The sequence below is a fragment of the Dendrobates tinctorius genome, unplaced genomic scaffold, assembly GCF_039654945.1.
Source record: "Dendrobates tinctorius isolate UK_male_01 unplaced genomic scaffold, ASM3965494v1 ptg000011l, whole genome shotgun sequence".
NCBI lineage: Eukaryota > Metazoa > Chordata > Amphibia > Anura > Dendrobatidae > Dendrobates > Dendrobates tinctorius.
Genome location: NW_027361679.1, coordinates 40,155,443 through 40,181,538, shown reverse-complemented (window position 1 = coordinate 40,181,538; position 26,096 = coordinate 40,155,443). Strand labels below are relative to the sequence as shown.

The following is a 26,096-nucleotide window of genomic DNA, read 5'->3' as shown; positions in this document are numbered from 1 at the left end:
GAGTTTCAGTTTCAGTATAGCCTGAGGAGAGAAATGTTATGCTGTATGCTGGAATAAGAAGGAGAAGAACAAAATATAGTTAAAGCGTTCTCTCTTGAATTCCTTATACCGTGTGGACATTACAGGCGGGGAGTTGGGTTGGTGTAGGTAGGAAATTATACTGTCCAGAAAGCTGGGCCGGGGAAGGAATATGTAACGGGGAAGGAAACTGTGGGGAAGGAATCTGGTACGGGGAAGGATTCTGGTAACGGCAAGTATTTTGGTACTGGGAAGGATTTTGGTACTGGGAAGGATTGGGAGGAGGGACAGTGGCTGGGGGGGGCAAGTGTGGGAGGAACTACTGGGGTAGGTGGAGGGGTTTGGGAGGTGGCCTGCGCTAGAGCAAGCTGGCAGCCTTGCATTACATGCATCTGCTGGTCAGGAGTTAGACTTTCCATGCACCAGAGTACTGACTGGAAAAAACAATGATTTGGAGACTTGCTTACATCTGAATGCATCCTATCCAGACGACTGCTGAGTTCAAAGATGCTTTGGTTCAACATGTTGAACCGAGCAGTCTCTTGCTCGGCTAAAAGTTTGATTGCGTTCTGGAAGGCTGCATTCAGATGCAAGAACTCTGGTGCATAGCTCCTTTCCTGACCTCTCAGGCACTGCCAGCCAGAACCCAAAGGTGTTCTAGAGGTGGCGGCAGTGTCAGTGAGGTGGGTAAAGGGAAAACGAAAAAAAAAATTAAAACATGGAGACATTTTTACTTCATATGTGGTTTGGGGAATATTTACCTTCTCCTGACCATCGCTGACCGGAGGAAAGGCAGGGCTCTCGAATATTTGTAGTGGATTCTGCGTCCTCCCGATCCACTCGGGGCCTGCATCTCCTAGTTAAACTCTCTCTTGAAGCGATCCCTGAGTGACCGCCACCGCTTGACAACCCTTTCACCTGTAATGTGAAAGCACAAATTGGTTAGTAAACAACACATTACATCCTGCAACATAACTTACTGAACTGTTAATACTTAAGTGTTAGAGTCTGATCATGAGGTTCGAGGTCCTCCCACCTGTCCTCAAGTATGAAACATACTTCCTCCCAGAGCCGACGGGTGATGAATTGATCAGCATGGCGGCAGTCCCCCATGTTCCACAGCGGCTCCCGATCGCATACCTCATCGATGAGGCGGTCGATGTCGAGACCCCTATCCTCACCATCCGAAACGGGAACACGCTGTGAAGCCTGTAGAATATATAAAATCACCAAAAATTAAACTGAAATCCACATGAACTATTTGTAAGAAAAAAAAAAAAACCTAATTAGGTGTACTTACTAGATGATGACCGCTGCGACGATCACGACGACGACCCTGGGAGGTCCTTGGAGTACCTCTAGGCCTTTCTCCAGAATGTGCAGACTATATAGAAAAAAACATTTTGTGCTTGGATGTAGTCATATGTACTGTGTGTACTGCAATGTCTGTGATGGTCTGTTGTTTATGTGTTGGGTGCACTGTGATGTCTGTAAGGATTCTGAGAAACTTACATTTTGCCCGGCCGCTCCTTGAGTCTCTCCACCCCGTCCGTCTCCTTCTGGAAGGCCCTCTGATGCATCAGCTTCCTGTGAAAACAGAATCAATGCATATAGTGTTACCAAAAACATTAGTACAAGTGCAATCCGATTTTTTTAGCGGATTGCACTCATCTGATTTATATGCTGATGTGAGCGAGCCCTAATACTGGAGGAAGGTACTCAAGGAGTAGTAACGTTCACAAGTTAGAGGGCACAAAATACCTGCCCTGCCTACATGTTGGCAGCAACCCACCTTATGCCACCATCCAGGGCCCGTTTTAGGCAAAGTGGGGCCCTAGGCAAAATTTAAAATGGGGCCCCAAATGCTAACATATTGCACATCACACAGAAGAATTTCAGTTGTAGTTACAAGCGCTGAGTTCAGGGAGCTAAATGAGTGTGATCAACAATATTGAAGATGTTCAACACTTGTTTCCCGGCCTCTTTCCACCGTCTGAGAAAGAATAATGGGGACAGAATGATCACTAATGGATCAGTAACAGATCACCATACAGTATCATGTTATCAGCAGCACATCTACAGTTTACACCCCATAGTCCTCCATATAATATAATGTGCCCCATAGTCCTCCATATAGTATAATACACTCCTCAGTCATCCATATAGTATAATACACTTCCCATAGTCCTCCATATAGTATAATGCACTCCCCATAGTCCTCCATATAGTATAATACACTCCCCATAGTCCTCCATATAGTATAATACACTCCTCATAGTCCTCCATATAGTAAAATACACTCCTCATAGCCCTTCATATATTAAAATACACTCAGTCCTCCATATAGCATAATACACTCCTCATAGTCCTCCATATATTAAAATACACTGCTCAGTCCTCCATATAGTATAATGCAGCCACCCCACAGAGTATAATGCAGCCACTCCACAGAATATAATGTAACCCTCCCATAGAATATAATGCAGCCCCCCTCATATATTATAATGCAGCCCCTCCATAGAATATATAGCAGCCTCCTCATAGAATATAATGTAGCCCCTTATATAGTATAATGTAGCCCCTCCACAGAATACAATATAGCCCTCCTCATATAGTTTAATGCAGCCCCCATAGAATATAATGTAGCCCCTCATAAAGTATAAAGAAGCCCCCATACAATATAGTCTATCCCTGCATAGAATATAATGCAGCCCCCCATAGAATACAATGCAGCCTCCTCATATAGTATAATGTAGCCTCCTCATAGTATGATGCAATCACCCCTCATAGAATATAATAAATATAATACAGCCCCCCATAGAATATAATGTAGCACCGAATAGAATATAATGCAGCCCCCATATTATATAACACAGCCTCCTCTATAGAATATAATGTACCCCCATGGTATATAGCACAGCCACATAGTATATTAAAATAGCTACATAGTATCTAACACAGCCACATAGTATATAGCACAGCCACATAGTATATAACAATCTTTATATAGCGCTAGCATATTCCACAGCGCTTTAGTTTGCACACATTATCATCACTGACCCTGATGGGGCTCACAATCTAAATTCCCTATCAGTATGTCTTTGGAATGTGGGAGGAAACCGGAGAGCCCGGAGGAAACCCACGCAACTCCTTGTCCCTGGTGGGATTGGAACCCAGGACTGCAGCACTAACCTCTGAGCCACCGTGCTGCCCACATAGTATATAGCACAGCCCACATAGTATATAACACAAATGGTAAATAGCACAGCGCACATAGTATATAGCACAGCCATAGAGTATATAGCACAGCCCACATAGTATATAACACAAATGGTAAATAGCACAGCACACATAGTATATAGCACAGCCATAGAGTATATAGCACAGCCACATAGTATATAACAATCTTTATATAGCGCTAGCATATTCCACAGCGCTTTAGTTTGCACACATTATCATCACTGACCCTGATGGGGCTCACAATCTAAATTCCCTATCAGTATGTCTTTGGAATGTGGGAGGAAACCGGAGAGCCCGGAGGAAACCCACGCAACTCCTTGTCCCTGGTGGGATTGGAACCCAGGACTGCAGCACTAACCTCTGAGCCACCGTGCTGCCCACATAGTATATAGCACAGCCCACATAGTATATAACACAAATGGTAAATAGCACAGCGCACATAGTATATAGCACAGCCATAGAGTATATAGCACAGCCCACATAGTATATAACACAAATGGTAAATAGCACAGCACACATAGTATATAGCACAGCCATAGAGTATATAGCACAGCCACATAGTATATAACAATCTTTATATAGCGCTAGCATATTCCACAGCGCTTTAGTTTGCACACATTATCATCACTGACCCTGATGGGGCTCACAATCTAAATTCCCTATCAGTATGTCTTTGGAATGTGGGAGGAAACCGGAGAGCCCGGAGGAAACCCACGCAACTCCTTGTCCCTGGTGGGATTGGAACCCAGGACTGCAGCACTAACCTCTGAGCCACCGTGCTGCCCACATAGTATATAGCACAGCCCACATAGTATATAACACAAATGGTAAATAGCACAGCGCACATAGTATATAGCACAGCCATAGAGTATATAGCACAGCGCACATAGTATATAACACAAATGGTAAATAGCACAGCGCACATAGTATATAGCACAGCCATAGAGTATATAGCACAGCCCACATAGTATATAACACAAATGGTAAATAGCACAGCGCACATAGTATATAGCACAGCCATAGAGTATATAGCACAGCCCACATAGTATATAACACAAATGGTAAATAGCACAGCGCACATAGTATATAGCACAGCCATAGAGTATATAGCACAGCCCACATAGTATATAACACAAATGGTAAATAGCACAGCCCACATAGTATATAGCACAGCCATAGAGTATATAGCACAGCCCACATAGTATATAACACAAATGGTAAATAGCACAGCGCACATAGTATATAGCACAGCCATAGAGTATATAGCACAGCCCACATAGTATATAACACAAATGGTAAATAGCACAGTGCACATAGTATATAGCACAGCCATAGAGTATATAGCACAGCCCACATAGTATATAACACAAATGGTAAATAGCACAGCCCACATAGTATATAGCACAGCCATAGAGTATATAGCACAGCCCACATAGTATATAACACAAATGGTAAATAGCACAGCCCACATAGTATATAGCACAGCCATAGAGTATATAGCACAGCCCACATAGTATATAACACAAATGGTAAATAGCACAGCGCACATAGTATATAGCACAGCCATAGAGTATATAGCACAGCCCACATAGTATATAACACAAATGGTAAATAGCACAGCGCACATAGTATATAGCACAGCCATAGAGTATATAGCACAGCCCACATAGTATATAACACAAATGGTAAATAGCACAGTGCACATAGTATATAGCACAGCCATAGAGTATATAGCACAGCCCACATAGTATATAACACAAATGGTAAATAGCACAGCCCACATAGTATATAGCACAGCCATAGAGTATATAGCACAGCCCACATAGTATATAACACAAATGGTAAATAGCACAGCCCACATAGTATATAGCACAGCCATAGAGTATATAGCACAGCCCACATAGTATATAACACAAATGGTAAATAGCACAGCCCACATAGTATATAGCACAGCCCACATAGTATATAGCACAGCCCACATAGTATATAGCACAGCCATAGAGTATATAGCACAGCCCACATAGTATATAACACAAATGGTAAATAGCACAGCCCACATAGTATATAGCACAGCCATAGAGTATATAGCACAGCCCACATAGTATATAGCACAGCCATAGAGTATATAGCACAGCCCCCCCCGAGAATGGCCCCACAGTCTGAAAGAATAATAACGCCTATATTCCCCTTCCGTGCCAGCGCCGTTCGCGTGGTGTCTGCACTGGCTCTCCCGAGGCTTTCATGCTGTTTTGTGACACATGACCCCGGCGATCAGTCGGCACCGGCATCACTGTCCCCGCCTCCTATCGAATTGATCATGAAGAGGAAGTCAGAGATCAGCTGCAGCCTCGATTTGTCCAGTGGTGGGGACAGCGACCCCGCTCTGATTGGGTGTCGGGTTCACATGTCCCAATAACATGTACGATACCCCCTGAACTGCGAGTGCTGGCACAGGAGGCAAGTAAGTATAAACTTTATTATTTTATCGTGGCCGAACATTTAGATCAAGAAGGGGTTGCTCTAGTAGGGCACAACCTCTTTAATGGTTTATTATGGTCTTCTAATGTGTCCGTAAAAGTTGTCTGTTAGTGATTTTTTGAGAAGCTGCTCAGAAAAAAATAAAGTTGGCAACCCCGGTATGTGGAAAAATGAGCATCCCTTCCCCAATATGTAGCGAAGGTGAACTGCAGACATGGGAAGCGGCACTAGGTGGCACCAGAGAGCCGCTGCCAGGCTCTGGAGGGGAGTGGAGAGGAATGAGTCAGGCAGGGTGAGCCTGGCAGTGTGATTGGCAGCTTGTGCGTCCCTGTTACAATGGTTACAAGATCCAGCCCCACACGGGAGCACACAGCACGGAGGCAGCCTCACAACAAAGACATGGCACAGCCTCGGGACACGCTGGAGTAGAAGCCCCCGGACGCCCCTGCAGGGTGCTGTGTTCTCCGGAGAGCCGGAATTTGGGGGTCTGTGCCCCTGGTATGTGGTCCTGTGCTGGGCACTCAGTGACTCTCTGGAGGCCCCTGGTAGTGCGTGCACCGGGAGATGCTCATGGTGCTGCCGCCTTTCTGGAGGTTTTCGTCTCTTGCTCCTGACTTTGGAAAACTTCTGGAAAAAGTAATCTGACACCCGGGGTCTGTGCAAGACGAGGAAGAGGGGGAAAGTTTGGAGACTGATGCATATCCACTAAAGAGACCCTCAAAGGTGAGCTCCGCCAGAGGTGAGCCCCCCCCAGAAGTGAACCCCCCCGAGGTGAGCCCCCCCTGAGGTGAGCTCCCCCCGAGGTGAGCCCCCCCCTGAGGTGAGCCCCCCACCCCCCTGAGGTGAGCCCCCCCCTGAGGTGAGCCCCCCACCCCCCCGAGGTGAGCCCCCCCTGAGGTGAGCCCCCCACCCCCCAGAAGTGAGCCCCCCCCCGAGGTGAGCCCCCCACCCCCCTGAGGTGAGCCCCCCCCTGAGGTGAGCCCCCCCCTGAGGTGAGCCCCCCCACCCAGAGGTGAGCCATGGCTGCACACAGCTGGCATGCTGGGGATGGGAGACACTTGTTGCTTGTTTCCTTGCCACCCTGTTTATTATTGGTGTATTAGTCTGACAATCCTGATGTATAGCTCCATGTTGGCACAGGAGGGGCATGTACTGCGCATTCTCCCTGTGGCACTGAAGGTGTTAAGTCACTGGACACACATTTAACCCCATTCAGTGCCACCCTGTCCAGGAGCTTGCAGACAGTTGCCCCCCCAGTGGTATTGTGTCTCAGCTCTGATCCTGGGAGCGGTGGGCTGCCTCATCTCATTGTGATGTTTAGGGTCTTGCAGCAGTCCTGGAGATCTGAAGAGCTTCTATGTTGGAGAGGCCTAGTTTTGGGTTTGCTGGATTCCTTTTCCCCCCATGATTACTTCCCTATAAGTTATGGTTTTGATGAGTGATGTGATTCTGTTTCACTGTTGGGACCGAAATCTCTTGTTTTCCATGTGAGTGTCTCAGTTCATGATGAGGTTTCCTCCCCCTAGACCAGGACAGTTCATTAAAGCCATGTGAGAGCACAATGAGTTTCTATAGGACTGGCATTGGACTGCACCAGAAATGATTCCTTGGTTACAGGTTGTGATTTATTTAGTTTTAAGGTATTATTATTTACAAAGTGATACGTCCAATTATGCTGCTGGGTATAATGTACTAAAAAAGAATAACAAATGTAAAAAGTTATTTACATTCAATGCATTTAATATATACATTCAATATATGTGATACCAGGGGGTGGATGTACTATTGCTGCAGCCTGTACAGTTGTACAGGAGCCCAAGAGTTAAAGGGGTTTTACAGGAGCCCAAGAGTTAAGGGGGCTGTACAGGAGCCCAAGAGTTAAGGGTAGGGGGCTGTACAGGAGCCCGAGAGTTAAGGGGAGGGAGGTAGGGATGGGCGAATCTACTCGTTAGGACTCGTTACTCTGCGAGTAGTAGGGGACTCGCAGTAGTCGGTACTCTGCGAGTTTCCAAGCGATTACTCGCACAATAACGAGTCCAATGCAAATAAGGCTAAGTGCACACGTACCGGAACTCTCGCGGAAATTACCGCGAGAATTCCGGAATTCCATTCCGCGGGAAAATCGCATTTTAAATTCCCGCGATTTTCCCGCGGGAAAAAATAGCATTTTGCAAGCGTAATTAGCTTGCAAAATGCTAGCGTTTTCCAAGCGATCTGTAGCATCGCTTGGAGAACTGATTGACAGGTTGGTCACACTCGTCAAACATAGTGTTTGACAAGTGTGACCAACTTTTTACTACTGAGGCCGCCTATGCGGCATCAGTAGTAAAAGATAGAATGTAAAAAAAAAAAAAAAATGGTGTTATTCTTACCCTCCGACGTCCCGCGCAGCCTTCCCGCCTCTCCACGCATCCGTTCCCAGTAATCCTTTGCGAAAATGCCCTGCGGTTTTACCTGCGGATTGCTCTGCGGTTTTGCCCTGCGGTTTTTCATCTCCTCAATGGAGGAGATGGCAAACCGCAGGAGAATCCGCAGAAAGAATTGACATGTCAATTCTTTCTGCGGATTGAAAACCGCAGATAATCCGCGCGGAAAATTCCGCACCGTCTGCACTGCGGTTTTTGATTCCCATAGGGAATCATTGTACTGTACACCGCAGCAAAAACTGCTGCGGGTCCGCAGCGGCCAAAACCGCTGCGGAACCGCAGCAAAATCCGCAGCGTGTGCACACAGCCTAAAGCTGCCTTTAAACACTTTGACAATGTGCGCTACATGACTAATATCCATGTGCGTAAATTCTCTGTAGAAGACCACTCGCGACTAAAAATTTGTTATTTAAGATCCACAAATCAATGTTTGTAAATGAACTCACTCATTGATAATTAAACCACAACCCTATATTATAATTTATTACTAGACTTCGATATTGCAGAATCGACATAGATGTAATGTTGGAAGAGATTGGTGTGTGCTGACTCCATCTTGGTTACCCCGGTATTATAATGTATTTATTCTCCTGTAATTGTGACATGAGTCATATGCTGCTCAGACCTATGTCTGTAAGGACCAGCGTCGTATTAAGCTCACATGTCCCATCATGAAATGGATCCAGCATCAATCCGTTGACAAAAACCTGTGCAGACAACTCTCCGGTTTGGACCGGAGCGTTCAGCTGCATAGAAAGCCATGCAGCCGCACACTCCGGTCCCGAGTGCCGGGTGTTGAGGCGAGAGAATCGCACGAGTTTCTCACATTGCACTCACAAGTGTGACCCCGGCCTAACATTGAAGTCTATGGACACTGGTTCCATTAATTAGACACCTGTTATTTTCTATTTGCAACTGATCCAGTAAGCAAAAAACTGATCGTTTTCAAATGTGAGAAGAACGAATAGCTATTTGATGGATCCGTTTTCCATAGTCTTCAATGTTAAAAAACGGATCCGGTTGAAATCAGTTTTTTGAGGCCGAACCAAAAAAAGTTGTTTGCATAACTTTTTTGTCCACGAATTGCTGCTGGATCTGTTTCAACAGCAGATTACTGGACATGTGGACATAGTCTTACATCCATATGCCATGAATTCCTGTAAATAAGGATTTTGTGTAAAAGATCAAGTACCTGGATGGATCTGGACTACACTGGAAGACAACATATCTCAAGTTTTTATAATGGCTTTCTTATTATCCAGTGTTTTGTTTTTTTCACCTTCCTTACATTATGCCAACATCTCAACAGTTGTGCATAATAAATGTGGACACTGTAATGTCAGGTACCTGTGACATACAGAATGGCAATAGATTCCAACTCAACCAAAAGTTCCAGGTCTAGACAGGGATAAGGAAATTGGTTAAAAACAAGACAATAATGGGTTGGGGGGGAAGTCACCAGTTTTGGTGCTTTACAGATTTACGCCAAACTTTGCAAATTTTCTGTCCTTTTGTTGCTTTTCAAAGCCACATTCACACATTGAGCATTTTATCAGTATTTGTAAGCCAAAACCAGGAGTGGATCAATCAGAGGAAAAGTATAATAGAAACACGTCACCACTTCTGGATTTATGACCCACTCATGGTTTTGACTTACAAATCTCTCTTCCACGCTTATTCGCTCCTCACCCAGTCGCCTCCAAGATTTCTCCCGAATAGCCCTCATCCTCTGGAACTCTGTGCCCCAACACGCCTGGCTATCCACTACATTTGGATCCTTCAGACGGAATCTGAAAACCCATCTCTTCAAAAAAGCTTACAACCTGTAATGACCACGCAGCTACCTCAACACCATTGAATCTACTGCAACCCCCGACCTACTGTCTCCTTCCCCACCATCCTCTGGAGTGTAAAGGTCCCGTTACATTTAGCGATGCACCAGCGATCCCGACAACGATACTACCTAGTCAGGATCACTGGTGCATTGCTAAATGGTCGCTAGTGAGCTGCCGATCAGGCAGATCTCACCAGCGATGCAGCAGCGGTTGGCGGTCATCACTTACCTGTCACATGCAGCGAGGGTGACGTCTTCCGCCCGCCTCCATGGAGTCGCTCGTCGGCATCAGCAGGAAGCCGACGACGAGAAATGGACCAGGACGATCTCGCGCGATCAGCGATATCCAGCAGGGAGCCGGGTCGGAGGTAAGTGTCACATGTAGCGATATCGCTAGCGATATCGCTGTTGTGTCACAAAATCGGTGACGCTTTAACGATATCACTAGCGATCTCGCTATGTGTGAAGGGGGCTTAAGCCCGCAAGGGCAGTGTCCCCTTCCCTCTGTATCAGTCTGTCTTTGTTTGTTTGTTTACTGATATGATCCAGACCGGGTTTTGAACCCTGTTTTCCCTTTTTCCTGGTCTGGTCATGTAGGGGTTAACTTTTCTCAGCCTCAGTCTGGGCTCTGGTTTGCTATTTATCTCCACTGCCTCCTGCAGGCGATGTCCATTATAGATTTGCCTAGGGCTGCTGTAGCTGACTCTGATTGGTCCTGCTACATTTGCTATCTGGTCCCGTGTTTCTGTTTTCGCCTATTCCCGTCCTGACTCAGTGTTTCCTTTTAGTGTGCCGACTCCCTGGTTTTGACTTGGCTTGTATTCTGACCTGCTTCTGTCTTTTGTATTTTGTTTTATCCGCTTCCGACCGTTGTTGATTCCCTGGCTTGTCTCTGACCGTGAGTTTGCTTATTCCTTTGGTACTGTGCTACAGTCTAGTATTTGACCCGGCTTAAATGACTATTCTACTGCCACCTGTGGTAGCCTACTGCTGCATTGCAGGCCAGCTCTGTTTAGGTGCAGTCCTGCTTCCACTCTACTGCCATCTTGTGGAGCCAGCACCTACATGTATTGCAGCAGCTTGATATTTACTGTAAGTGATATTTGTATTTTGATGTAACCTCGTCTCATGTACTGCACCATGGAATCAATGGTGTTATATAAATAAATAATACTAATGCAAAACGCTGACCAAATACTGATAGTGTGAACATGACCCAAAAGTGACTATGGTTAACTGGGAGTAGGTGATCGTGTACGGTAAGTTTTGGATATACAAGTGCTTCTCAAGAAATTAGAATATCATCAAAAAGTTAATTTATTTCAGTTCTTTACAAACATAGTGATCTATTTCAAGTGTTTATTTCTGTTAATGTTGATGATTATGGCTTACAGCCAATGAAAATCCAAATGTCATTATCTCAGTAAATTAGAATACTTCATAACACCAGCTTGAAAAATGATTTCAAAATCCGAAATGTTGGCCTACTGAAATGCATGTTCAGTAAATGCACTCAATGCTTGGTCAGTGCTGCTTTGGCATCAGTTACTGCATCAATGCGGCGTGGCATGGAGGTGATCAGCCTGTGGCACTGCTGAGGTGTTATGGAAGCCCAGGTAGCTTTGATAGCAGCCTTCAGCTCATCTGCATTGTTGGGTCTGGTGTTTCTCATCTGCCTCTTGACAATACTCCATACATTCTCTATGGGGTTAAGGTCTGATATGTTTGCTAGCCAATCAAGCAGTGATACTGTTGTTTTTAAACCAGGTATTGGTACTTTTGGCAGTGTGGACAGGTGCCAAGTCCTGCTGGAGAATGAAATTTCTATCTTCATAAAGCTTGTCTGCATAGGGAAGCAGGAAGTTCTCTAAAATTTCCTGGTAGACGGCTGCGCTGACTTTGGTCTTGATAAAACACAGTGGACCTACACCAGCAGATGACATGGCTCCCCAAACCATCACTGATTGTGGAAACTTCATACTATACCTCAAGCAGCTTGGATTGTGGTCTCTCCACTCTTCCTTCAGACTCTGGGACCTTGATTTCCATATGAAATGCAAAATCTTTCTTTCATCTGAAAACAGCACCTTGGACCACTGAGCAACAGTCCAGTTCTTTTTCTCCTTGGCCCAGGTAAGACGCTTCTGATGTTGTCTATTGGTCATGAGTGGTTTGACACAAGGAATGTGACACTTGTAGCCCATGTCCTGGATACGTCTGTGTGTGGTGGCTCTTGACGCAATGACTCCAGCAGCAGCCCACTCCTTGTGAATCTCCCCTATATGTTTGAATGGCCTTTTCTGAACAATCCTTTCAAGGCTGTGGTTAATCCCGGTTTCTTGTGCACCTCTTTCTGCCACACTTTTTCCTTCCACTCAACTTTCCATTAATATGCTTGGATACAGCACTCTGTGAACATCCAGCTTCTTTAGCAATGACCTTTTGTGACTTACCCTCCTTGTGGAGTGTGTCATTGACAGCCTTCTGGACATCTGTCAAGTCAGCAGTCTTCCCCATGATTATGGAGCCTACTGAAACAGACTAAAGGGGGTTTTACACTAAGTGATATCGTTAGCAATATCGCTATAACGTCACCGGTTTTGTGACGTTATAGCGATATTGCTAGCGATATCGCTATGTGTGATACTTACCAACGACCGGCTCCCCCGCTGTCCATCGTTGATCGCGCGGCTCCATTTCTCGTCGTCTGCTTCCTGCTGGGGCTTCCTGCTGTGACGACGAGCGACGCGTGGACGCGGGCGGGAGGACGTCAGGATCGCTATGTGTGAAAGGAGAGTATCGTGCGCTGCGTCGCTGCTGAATCGCTGTGAGGTCTTTCTGTGTGAAAGCTCACTAGCGATCATTTACTTAGCGATGCACCAGCGATCCTGACCGGGTCGGATCGCTCGTCGGATCGCTGGTGCATCGCTAAATGTAAAAGGGCCTTAAGGGACCTTTTTAAACACTTAGGAAGCTTTTGCAGGTGTTTTTGCTAACCATTCTAATTTACTGTGATAATGACTTTTGGATTTTCATTGGCTGTAAGCCATAATCATCAACATTAACAGAAATAAACACTTGAAATAGATCACTCTGTTTGTAATGACTCTATATAATATAATGAGTTTCACTTTTTGTATTGAAGAACTGGAATAAATGAACTTTTTGATGATATTCTAATTTAGTGAGAAGCACTTGTAGTATCTGCTAGCTCAGGTCAGAAGGTGAACACTTCCTCCATATGTCCCAGCTATTGCTATTAGTTATAGTGTGATAATAATAATAATAATAATAATAATAATAATAATCTTTATTTATATAGCGCCAACATATTCCGCAGCGCTTTACAGTTGAACAGTTTCAAACACAACAGTCATAAGTAACAACGTTAACAATACAATAATTAAAGCGAAATAAGACGACCCTGCTTGTGGAGCTTACAATCTACAATGAGGTGGGGGAGATACAAAGCATAGGTTTGTATTTACAATGATGTATTTACAATGACGGTCCAGCCATCTTCAGGGGGTGGGGGTTAGATGGAGATAGTGAATGGGCTACACACACACAAACATAACATGACTTTGATTACTGAATGTGGTAGGCCGCTCTGAACAAATGCGTTTTGAGCGAGCGCCTAAAACTATGCAAATTGTGGATGATCCTAATATCTTGGGGTAGAGCATTCCAGAGGATTGGCGCAGCACGGGAGAAGTCTTGGAGTCGGGAGTGGGAGGTACGGATTAGGGCAGAGGTTAGTCGAAAGTCATTTGCAGAGCGCAGCGGTCGGTTAGGCCGATAGACAGAAATGAGGGAGGAGATGTAAGGGGGTGCCGCACTGTGGAGAGCTTTGTGGGTGAGAACAAGTACTTTGAATTGTACCCTGTAATGAATTGGCAGCCAGTGTAACGACTGGCGAAGAGCGGACGCGTCTGAGTAACAATTAGCCAGATGGACCACCCTGGCTGCTGCATTAAGGATAGACTGGAAAGGGGAGAGTCGAGTGAGAGGGAGGCCAATTAATAGAGCATTACAGTAGTCCAGGCGGGAGTGGATCAGGGCGACAGTGAGAGTTTTTGTTGTTTCCATGGTGAGAAAAGGGCGGATTCTAGAGATGTTCTTTAGGTGTAAGCGGCATGAGCGGGCTAGAGATTGTATATGGGAGGTGAAGGAGAGATCGGAGTCGAACATAACACCCAGACAGCGTGCCTGCTGTCGGGGTGTTATTATGGTGCCACCCACAGAGAGGGAAATGTCAGATTTAGGGAGGTTAGTAGATGGTGGGAGCAGAAGAAGTTCAGTTTTGGAGAGGTTGAGTTTCAGATAGAGAGCAGACATGATGTTGGAGACTGCAGACAGACAGTCAGTGGCGTTCTGTAGTACAGCGGATGTAAGGTCAGGGGATGATGTGTACAGTTGTGTGTCATCAGCATAAAGATGGTACTGAAAGCCAAATCTGCTGATGGTCTGTCCAATTGGGGCCGTATAGAGAGAGAAGAGAAGGGGGCCAAGGACTGAGCCCTGAGGTGCCCCAACAGTGAGAGGAAGAGGAGATGAAGTGGAGCCAGAAAACAGAACACTGAAGGAGCGGTCGGAAAGATAGGAGGAGAACCAGGAAAGAGCAGTGTCCTTAATGCCTAGTGACTGGAGCCTAGAGAGTAGGAGAGGATGGTCAACAGTGTCGAAAGCTGCAGAAAGGTAGAGAAGAATGAGCAGAGAGTGGTCACCATTACGTTTTGCTGTCAGAAGGTCATTGGTCACTTTGATGAGTGTAGTTTCTGTCGAATGTAGGGGGCGGAAACCGGACTGTGAAGGGTCTAGGAGGGAGTGAGTGGAGAGGTAACGGGTAAGGCGTGAGTATATCAGGCGCTCCAAGAGTTTAGAGATGAAGGGGAGATTGGAGACTGGTCTGTAGTTGTTTGTGCAGGATGGGTCGAGGGTGGGTTTCTTTAGTAATGGAGTAATGATAGAGTGTTTGAAGGAGGAGGGGAAAATGCCATAGGAGAGGGAGAGATTAAAGATTGTAGTTAGGTGAGTTGTGACGACTGGGGAGAGAGACTGGAGGAGATGTGAGGGAATGGGGTCGGTTGTGCATGTAGTCGGACGAGAAGAGGAGAGGAGCCTGGAGACTTCTTCTTCTGTGATGGGATCGAATGTGGAGAGTGAGCCAGGGGGAATGCAGGGAGGGATGGGAGTCACTGAATTTGGTGATTGGGAGCGGATTTCCTGACGGATATTGTCTATTTTCTCTATAAAGTGGGAGGCAAGGTCATCAGCGCAAATGTCTGTGATAGGGGCTTGTGCTTTTGGCCTGAGGAGGGAGTGAAAGGTGTCAAAAAGTTTCTTGGGGTTGTTGGATAGTGAGGAGATCAGGGTGGTGAAGTAGGTCTGTTTGGCGAGGTGAAGGGCAGTGTTATATGTCCTTAACATAAATTTGAAGTGTATGAAGTCTTCTGGTGTGCGTGTTTTTCTCCATAAGCGTTCAGCACACCTAGAGCATCGCTGGAGAAATCGGGTTTGCGATGTGAGCCAGGGCTGTTTCACTCTGTGTTTGGAGGTTCTGAGGGTGAGGGGAGCTACTTGGTCAAGGGTGCTTCTAAGAGTGTCATTGAAGTGATGTACAGCCAGATCAGGACAGGACAAAGAAGAGATTGGGGACAGTGATGAGTGTAGGGAGTCTGAAAGTGTATGAGGGTTAATGGCTTGTAGATTTCTGACTGAATGGTAGGTAGGAGGGTGCTGGGGTGAGCGAGGATTTGTGAGTGTAAAGGAGAGAATGTTGTGGTCAGAGAGGGGAAGCGGTGAGTTATCTATGTAGGAGATTGAGCAGAGCCGGGCGAAAACCAGGTCCAGGGTGTTACCGTCTTTGTGTGTTTCAGAGGTTGAGAGCTGAGAGAGGCCTAGAGAAGTGGTTAGTGATAGAAGCTGGGATGCAGATGTGGAAGTGGGGCTGTTAATGGGGATGTTGAAGTCTCCCAGGATAAGGGTTGGTAGTTCTGAGGACATGAAGTGCGGTAGCCAGGCAGAGAAATGGTCCAGGAAGTGGGTGGGTGAGCCTGGGGGCCGGTATATGACCGCTACTCTGAGGGAGAGGGGACGAAAGAGCCTGATGGTGTGGACTTCAAAAGAAGGGAATGAGAGTGATGGAACTGGGGGGATGACCTGGAAAGTGCATTGTGGGGACAGGAGTATGCCGACTCCACCACCAGGTCTGTTTGTCGGTCTCGGGGAATGGGAGAATTGTAAGCCACCATGGGAAATGGCAGCAGGAGAGACAGTGTCAGAATCCTGAATCCAGGTTTCCATGAGGGCCAACAGATTCAGAGAGTTTTTCAGAAAGTAATTGTGTAGGAAAGGAAGCTTGTTGCATACAGACCGTGGATTCCAAAGGGCACAATTGAAAGAAGGAGATGAAGGAGTGCAAATAATATTAGTAAGATTATTAAGGTTTCGATGTGAGGTAGGGTAGGGGTTGAGGTTGGGGGATGGTGGACCGGGGTTGGGGGAGATGTCCCCTGAAATCAGTAGGAGCAGGAAGATAAAGAGCAAGTAGTTTTTGGAATTGTATGAAGATTTTTTGTGCAGTGTGTTTGGGCAAGATGGGCTGAGGTTTTTTAAGAAGGTGAGAAGTGCATGGGAGCTGTACATGGGAGAAGGAAAGAGAGAGGAGCTGATGTATATGAGTTGTGATGGAGGGGGGATTGGTCGGTGAAAGTGGATTGCAAGAGAACATAGGAGGATAGGAATAAAGCACATGGTTAAAAGGGACAGCAGAGTGAGGGTTACCTGACTCCTGTCCTGACTAACTGCCATGTAATAACTGCTGTATCCCGACGCTTATCTTCGTGACGCTTTGCTTCTGTGATGCGTGCACCCCCACATGCGTGCACCCCTAAGAATGGTTCACATTTATAGTCCAGACTGCTGGGTCAGAAGAGATGGATTGTGGGAACTGGTTGAGGATAATTTGGCAGCTGGGCTCAGCACACCAGGGTTGTTGTTTTTTTTTTGGGATGATCAAAGACATTCAGCCAGGCAACATCTATTTTAACACCTCCACCAGATAAGATCTACACTGATCCCAGTCATGGAAAAGTGTGATGGAAGCTACCCAAGGATTCAGTCATTTAGCAGCAGCGTATAAGCGCTCTGTTCGGGGAAACAAGATTAGTGATGTTGTTAAACCATTGTGAATGTTGGAGAAAACCGGTGGTAAGGTGATGTTTAAAGCTGGCCATAGACTTGCGATTTCACTCTTTCCTGAAATGACAGAATTGGACCATCTGTCACAGCCCATTTTCCCAGTGGCACAAAAGATATTTTCGGTCACTGCTTGGGTAGTTAATGTCGTATGTGAGAAATCTGTCATGGTGAACATTAATGCTATATTGTACATGTGCAGTGCCATACTGTGCCAAATATTCGAAATGCTCAGCAATCCTTGTGCAGTCGGGGGTCCTTAAAGGGATATTCTCATCCCCAAACTCCTATCCCAATATGTAGTAGGTGTAACAATAATAATATTAGCAAAGACCCCCTATTAGAGATGTAGTATAGTTCTTTTGGTTAGCTATGTCACTTTCCCCATTTGCAGGGCATTTGCAGTGACTTAGGTATCTATGCTTACAACCACTCATTTAGTTGTTTGTGGTCGTAACCATGCATACCAAAAGCTATTGCAATGCCCTGCACATGGGGTAAGCGACACAGCGAATCAGAAGAACTATACTACATTTCCAATTGGAGGTATTTGCTAATATTATTATATGTACTACATATTGGGATAGGATCTTGGTGATGGGAATACCCCTTTGTTAGGAATGGAGAAGTCAGAATCTCCCCATATGCTTAAATGTCAATGATGACTGTAGATACAGTGCTGTTAGATATCAGCACGGAGACAATCCTGGCCTTTTTATTTCAATGCTAATTAGGTGCGAGTTGTCATGTTTCTGCTACTGAGAAAGGAAGCAGATCTTGGCTCTAGAATGAAGTTTCTAGTCTTTGCGCTGGATAATGGGTGTTTTAAGGAAATGACAGTTTGTTATAGCACTTGTTCTATTGTCTCCTGTGGTAGGGCCCATATAGGCCAAGTTACATTTAAATTTGGGGCTTTGTAAACTTTGTAGATCCATTTTGTTTAATGATACTTGGGGTTATCAGTGACCTCACATAATTATTCACAGTCACTTTCTCTCTGGAGAGGTGTTCTGTGGACCTTTCTGTTCATTGTGAATCCCCAGAGGATGACGTTTGCCATGTCCTTAGCAGTTCTCTTTTTATTGCCTAACATACCACTAGAGAAGCCCCTTTCTATACCACCTTTATATGGTTTCTAGACGTATTCTATCTATGAGATGTGCAGCTTTCTACGCAGCTTATACTGTGTTCTTTAAGTCCTCATTCAGATGTCTTAAAATCACGTACGTTTTCTGTCCATGTTTTTCACTGACAAAATACGTACCCATTATAGTCTATGGAGTATTTCAAATGTACATGTTTTTTGCCAACGGGGTGGTCCACAAAAAAAACCCCAACTCTGTGACTTGTCTGTTTTTGATCCAAGTTATGGATCAAAATTGCCCATACAAGACTGACTTCCATGTGGTGTCTTTGTTGTCGCCCTTTTGCAGATAATCAGGTTACGGTAATTCTCCGTGTCTAATGTTTCAAGTGTGCTGTAAAAATATATTTCTTACACTGGCCTACTAATCTGACTCTTCTCAGTTCTCCCTTTCTATATTTTTGCACAGAACCTGGTTCCTTCTTTCCTAATTTTCACACACGCTCCATGCAAGTTTGGGGTTGCATTTCTGCGATTGGAGTTGCTGATTTGGTCAAGATTTCTGGTGTTGTCAGTGCTGAAAAATACTGTCAGATGCTTGTCCATCATGTAATACCATCAGAGAGGAGTCAGATTGGCTCAAAATTTATTCTGCAGCAGAATAAAAAAAACGTCAGTATCAAATAAGAATGAGTCCTGGAAGTGATGATATGGCCCCACAAAGCTCTGATCTCAACATCAAGGCTTTCTAGGATTACATGATGAGACAGGGATTTCAAAGCTAACGTCCATAGAAGATCTGTGGTTGGTTCCCCAAGATGTTTGAAATGATCTCTTTGCCAAGTTGCTTCTAAAACTGTGCACAAGTGTACCGAGAAGCATTGATACTGATTTGAACAGAGAGGTTTAGATTTCTGTTTTGTTCATTTCTTTTGTACTTTGTTTATAGATCTTCGTACGCTGCAGCCTTTTTGCTACTCCTGACGAAAACTTTAGCACAATACTGTACATATATTATATATTTCTGCTCGCATAATTTGCTTCTACAATTACCTTCTTAGAATTCTAATACATTCTGCTCCAGGCAAGCACTGCATATTAATTGTAGGACACACTTGTTAATATATTAACTTTTTGCTTCATAGTTTGCCACTGGTTAACCTCTGGTCTAGGTTCTTTTGTACAGTGGCACGACTTAATCGGATTAACATTTTAGCAATGGACTGGAATGCAATGCCTTTGTGCTACGGAATGTGGACTGTGGCTGCAGTTTACTTCCTTAATGAATGAAAATTGAGTGTTATTTATAAGAAAAAAGAATTTCTTTTTTACTCTGACCTATTAAGGAGCAAAGCTAATCATATGCAGAAAATGACCCTGGCTTCTAAATTGTACCTTTTGTTCATATATTGTTTTTTAGTCTTATAATGACGTTCCCAACATGCAATTGTGATAATCGCTTTTGTCATTTTACAACTAAGGCTGGCCATACACTAGATGGCTGTGGCTCAACGATGATATAGCTGATTGGACGGCCATCTTAGTTGACACTTCCGGACACATCACTTTTGTGTTCTCTAAGAGTAAACTGCCTGTAAAACGTCGGCTGGTGGCTCATCTCAAGAAGAACAATGCAATTCCATTCCGAAATCAGACGAGCTATCAATATCTCTTTTTTTCTCGCTTGTAATTTTGGGGAAGGGAAAACAGAAACTGCTATGGACTCCGTCCCAAATTTAAAAAGTGTCCCTTTATAAAAAAAATTAAAGAAAAAACAACAGACAATTTCATAATTTTTTGCATACTTAGGGATAGTGCCAGGGTTAGTATTAGGTTTAAGGCTATCATAAGTTACTAAAAAAAACATTTATTTTTTTCAGTTTTAATTTTTTAATATGTTGAACTTTTTATTAATTTTAGTTTGACTTAAGCCAAAAAAACCCACAGAAATTAACTAGAGGGTCAAAGAGAAAAAAATATAATTACATCATTATTTAAAAAAAAAAAAAAAAAAATACAATACATGTACAAGAGGGTTCTATATTGGACTGATGGAAGGAATTTAGGGAGCGCTAGTGGGGGACAATTCTTGCATCGTATACTGCTGGTACAAACACAAGCAAACTGGTGAATGCACAAAAATCACTGCAACTGTGTTCATGTATAACATTAGGTTTTCCTTTTAGCAGGCGGTTTACTCATAGACACGGCCAAATTCCTCATTTGGGATTTCTTTATTTAAATACATTTTTCACTGAAAACAATACTGTAAACCTAGATTTATACACGATCATGTTCTTACAAAACTAGACTTCACATTCGATAGGATAGGGCCCCGTCACACATAGCAACTCACCAGAGATCCCGACAATGATATCAACGTGTCAGGATCGCTGGTGAGTCGCTACATGATCGCTGGTGAGCTGTCAAACAGACACCTTCACAGCGATCAGCACCAGCAACGCCCAGCGCCCGGCGTCGCTGTGTACGTTAGTGACCAGCGCGCGGATGCAGGGAGCTGGTAACTAAGGTAACATCGGGTTTCTAAGGGGCGTGCGTCACTTAGAAACCCGATGTTTACCTTGGTTACTCGCTCCCTGCATCAGCGTGCTGGTAACTAAGGTACACAGAGGGTTTCTAAGCGCAGCCCGGTGTTTAGAAACCCTGCGTTTACCTTAGTTACCAGCGCGCTGATCGCTGGTCTACCGCCTGTCACACGCAGCGATGCGTGCTGGCCAGCGGGAGACCAGCGATCAAAAAAAATGTCCTGACTATTCCAGGATGATCAGCGATAACCGGCAGGGAGGCCAGTCGCTGGTCAGTGTCACTCACAGCGATCTCGCTGGTGAGATCGCTGCTGCGTCACAAAACTTGTGACTCAGCAGCGATCTCGCTAACGAGATCGCTATGTGTGACGGGGGCTTTAGACTTCCAGCTTGTTTTTGTTTTGTAGACTTAGATTTTTTTTTCCCATTAAAGAGGAACTGTTGGCTTTCCTTACTGTCTGGTGTCGTAAATAGAACCAGACTTTTTTTTTTTAGAACTTTTGTTTATTATACTCTCTTCTTCTTGGAAATGTGTAATACCATTCCCCTCGTTAGAATCATAGAATCGTAGAGTTGGAAGGGACCTCCTGGGCCATCTGGTCCAACCCCCTGCTCAAAGCAGGATTCGCTAAATCATGCCAGTCAGATGTCTGTCCAGCCTCTGTTTGAAGACTTCCATTGAAGGAGAACTCACCACTTCTCGTGGCAGCCTGTTCCACTCATTGATCACTCTAACTGTCAAAAAGTTTTTTCTAATATCTAATCTGTGTCTCTTCCCATTCAGTTTCATCCCATTGCTTCTAGTCTTTCCTTGTGCAAATGAGAATAAAGTTGATCCTTCTACAATGTGACAGCCCTTTAGATATTTGTAGACAGCTATTAAGTCTCCTCTCAGTCTTCTCTTTTGCAAACTAAACATTCCCAAATCCTGCAACCTTTCCTCATAAGACAGGGTTTGCAGACCGGTCACCATTCTGGTCGCTCTTTTCTGAACTTGCTCCAGTTTGTTGATGTCTTTTTTAAAATGTGGTGCCCAAAACTGGACACAATATTCCAGATGAGGTCTGACCAAAGAGGAGTAGAGGGAAATAATGACTTCACGTGATCTAGACTGTATGCTTCTGTTAATACATCCTAGAATTGCATTTGCCTTTTTTGCTGCTGCATCACACTGTTGACTCATATTCAGTCTGTGATCTATTAGTATACCCAAGTCTTTTTCACATGTGCTGTCACTTAGCCCTATTCCTCCCATTCTATATATGCTTTTTTCATTTTTATTGCCCAGATGTAGTACTTTGCATTTCTCCCTGTTAAAAACCATTCTGTTAGTTGCTGCCCACTTCTCCAGTTTATTTAAATCTTTTTGAATCCTCTCTCTCTCTTCTCTAGTATTAGCTATCCCTCCTAGCTTTGTGTCATCAGCAAATTTAATCAGTTTACCCTCAATTCCTTCATCTAAATCGTTGATAAAGATGTTGAACAATACAGGGCCCAGGACAGAGCCCTGTGGTACCCCACTTGAGACATTCTTCCAACTGGATGTGCAGCCATTTACGACCACTCTTTGGGTCCGATCACTAAGCCAGTTATGAATCCACCTAACAGTTGCCTTGTCCATTCCATACTTAGTCATTTTTTCAATAAGGATTGTATGAGAGACTTTGTCAAATGCTTTGCTGAAGTCAAGATATACTATATCTACAGCATTTCCTTGATCCACCCAATCAGTGATACCGTCATAGAAGGAAATTAAGTTAGTCTGACATGACTTATTAGTTAGAAACCCATGCTGACTCTGTTTAATCACTTCATTCTTATCCAGGTATTGACATACATGTTGTTTAATAATTTGTTCAAAGATCTTTCCTGGTATAGAAGTCAGACTCACCGGCCTATAGTTGCCTGGGTCCACCTTCTTCCCCTTTTTGAAGATAGGAACAACATTTGCTCTTCTCCAGTCTTCTGGCACTTCTCCTGTTCTCCAAGAATTTTCAAAGATTATGGAGAGGGGTTCAAAAATTTCTTCTGCTATCTCCTTCAGTACTCTGGGGTGTAATTCATCTGGACCTGGAGACTTGAATTCATTTAGGTTAGCTAAGTGTTTCCTCACTATCTTTCTGTTTATAGATATCCTGGATTCTTCTATTCCCTTAATAGGACAGTGAATAACAGTTGATGTTGCATTTCCTTTCTGAGAGAAAACAGATGCAAAATAGGAATTTAAAAGTTCAGCCTTCTCAACATCCTGTCTTACCATTTCATCATTTTCATCCTGTAAAAATCCTATAGCATCTTTGACTTTTCTTTTACTTTTGACATATCCCCAAAATCCTTTATTATTGCTTTTGACATCTCTTGCAAGCCTCAGTTCATTTTCAGCTTTAGCTAATCTGATTTGTGCCCTGCAGGTTCTGCAGACAGCATTATATTCTTCTTTAGATATGCCTCCCTCTTTCCATTTTATAAACATTTTTTTCTTCCTTTTTAGCATGTGCTTAAGTTCTGTGTTCATCCATCCTGGTTTCCTTAAATGCTTCCTATTCTTCCCTCTTTTCGGAATTGTTAACAACTGTGCTTTGAGAATTTCATTTTTCAAGATTTCCCATCCTTCCTGGACATTTTTGTCTTTAAGGATATCCAGCCATTGGATCCCTCCAATTCTCTTTCTGAATCCCTTAAAATCTGCCTTTCTGAAATCTAACCTTGACGTCTGAGTCTTCACAGGTCTTCCACCTCTAGTAATCCAAAATTCTAAAATAGCATGGTCGCTACCTCCTAGGGTCCCAGCCACTTTTACCTCCTCAACCATTTCCTCCCTGTTTATAAGGATTAGATCCAAGGTAGCAGTTCCCCTTGTTTTCTCCCTTACCTTTTGGAAGATAAAGTTGTCAGCAAGAGAGGATAAGAATTTCCTTGACCTGTTAGTTTTGCCTGAGAGAGATTCCCAACAAATATCTGGATAGTTGAAATCTCCCATGACAACTATGTCATATTTTTTGGAGAACTTGGCCATCTGATGCATAAAGAGTTCATCTATATATTCGGCTTGCACAGGCGGCCTGTAGTAAATGCCTACAATGGTGTCCTTTCCATTGTTCTGTCCTTGTATTCTTACCCAAACAGTTTCCACAGAACTCCCAGTCTCTGAAGCTTCAATCTCTGTGCAGATATACGCGTTTCGAACATACAATGCGACACCCCCTCCTCGTTTATCAAGTCTGTTTCTTGCAAATAAGTTGTATCCGTCTAGTCTTGTATTCCAATCATGTGTATTGTCCCACCAAGTTTCAGTGATTCCAATTACATCATATTTCTGTTCCTGTGTTAGTAGTTCCAATTCTCCTTGTTTGTTGCCCATGCTTTGTGCATTAGTATAGAAACATTTTAGTTTGTGATTGGTTTCTCTTTCTCCAATATTTTTATTAATTAGATTCTTTCGTCTTTGTTCTTCCTTTCCACTTCTAATAGCAGAGTTCTCAATAGCATTTGTCAGGTGTATGGCTTTTTCTGGTCTTTTGCTTCCCTTCCCATGTTGTTCTAGTTTAAAGCTCTCCTTACAAGTGTAGCAAGGCGACTTCCAAATACATGCTTTCCAGTCTTCGTAAGGTGCACCCCATCTCTAGCAAGTAGTCCATCGTATAAGTAGTTCACTCCGTGATCCAGAAATCCAAATCGTTGCTGACGGCACCATCGACGTAGCCAGTTGTTCACCTGCAGAATCTTATTCCACCTCCTTGTTCCATGGCCATCCACTGGGAGGATGGAAGAGAAGACCACCTGCGCTCCCAGTTCTTTCACTTTCTTGCCTAAGTCTTCAAAGTCTCTGCAGATGATTTCCAGGTCGTTTCTTGCGGTGTCATTTGTCCCCACATGTAGTAGCAGGAATGGATAGTCATCTGTAGGTCTGAAGAGTCCTGATATCCTGTCAGACACATCTTTAATTTTTGCACCTGGAAGACAGCACATTTCTCTTGTAGTTATATCCGGTCTGCAGATAGCGGCCTCTGTTCCTCTCAGCAGGGAATCCCCCATGACCACCACTCTCCGTTTCTTCTTCACAACATTTTTCTTTCTCCATCCAGGAGGACTCTGAGGGCGTACAAGGTTGCTGTTTGTTGGCAAAGTCTTATCCTGATGTATTTCTTCATCGTTTTCCTGCGTGAGAGCCTGGTACTGGTTTCTGAGCAGTATGGGTGCTGACTGCCTCCTGATCCTCCTGCTTCTCTGGGTCACATGTCTCCATTCCTCTGTTTCTTCAGGTGCACTTCGAATTTCTTCTCTTTCTGTAACATGAAGAGATAATTCTGCTCTGTCCAAGAACTCTTCACCTTCCTTAATGATCTTCAACGTAGCTAACCTCTCTTCGAGATTTTGCAACTTTTCCTCCAACAGGGACACAAGCTTGCATTTGTGGCATGTGAAGTTTGGCTTTTCCACTGGTAAATCTGTGAACATGTAGCAAGAAATGCAGCTCACCAAATGGCTCCTGGCCTCTTCCATCTTGAGATTTCTTAAAAACGATGAAAGATGAGGTTTTTCCGATTTCCTCTTTTCAGCTGCAACCGCCAAAACCCAGTGATCGTTGAACTCGCGGAGACTCTTCACTTATCCCAGAAGGCACTCGTTAGTAGTAACCTTTCAAGGTTAGCAATAATCTAAACCTTGTCGGACTCCGTAGTGACAAGCGGGATGCAAATGCTCGAAGTCATTTCATTCCAGGAGTTATAACAGAGGTACAGGACTTCTCAGATTTTAAATAGAAAATACAGTACTTCAGAATTGTAGTTTGATAAAATTACAAAAGACATGGAAAAAGAAATGCTGCAAACATTTCTTACGTTATCATCCATTATTACACACCTTCGGGTCTCTTCGGCACTCTTGATAAATCTTTGTCTGTAATTTTATATCTGGATGTAAAATCTTATTTGCTAACTTCTATAGTTTTAGGGCAAATTATCATTTGCTACATGGCCACAGTCATACAATATCAGGAAAAAAAGCAAAAAAAACCTGACACAATGCCATCATATGCTGGTGTACATGAACACTAAAATTTACATGTATTGGGTAATGGCGGCTTCCGTGATTGTTTTAACCATTTTCCACATCATCTTAGAACTAAGGAAGTTTGTGGCTGTGCTTCATAAAAGAAGCCTTTTCGAACAGCTCCTCCCTGCCTAAAACGGTATTTGCTGCCAGAGACTTTTCTAAAATGTCAAGTGGACATAAAAGTTTCTAATTCCCTTGAATTATGTTACTGCATC

At 44.0% G+C, this 26,096-nt stretch overlaps 1 protein-coding gene across 4 annotated transcripts in view; it reads left to right on the top strand.

Moving 5' to 3' along the window:
• The first annotated feature begins 5,640 nt into the window (after positions 1-5,640).
• The window catches only part of PTPN13 (protein tyrosine phosphatase non-receptor type 13), a 399,005-nt gene continuing 378,549 nt past the window's right edge, over positions 5,641-26,096 (top strand). For 3 of the 4 annotated variants that reach the window (XM_073541487.1, XM_073541500.1, XM_073541459.1), the window contains exon 1: positions 6,068-6,459. The gene's annotated coding sequence lies outside the window, so the exon portion shown is untranslated. Of the gene's footprint in view, positions 5,720-6,067; positions 6,460-26,096 lie in introns of those variants that run through there. The other variant, XM_073541467.1, reaches the window with a different exon arrangement.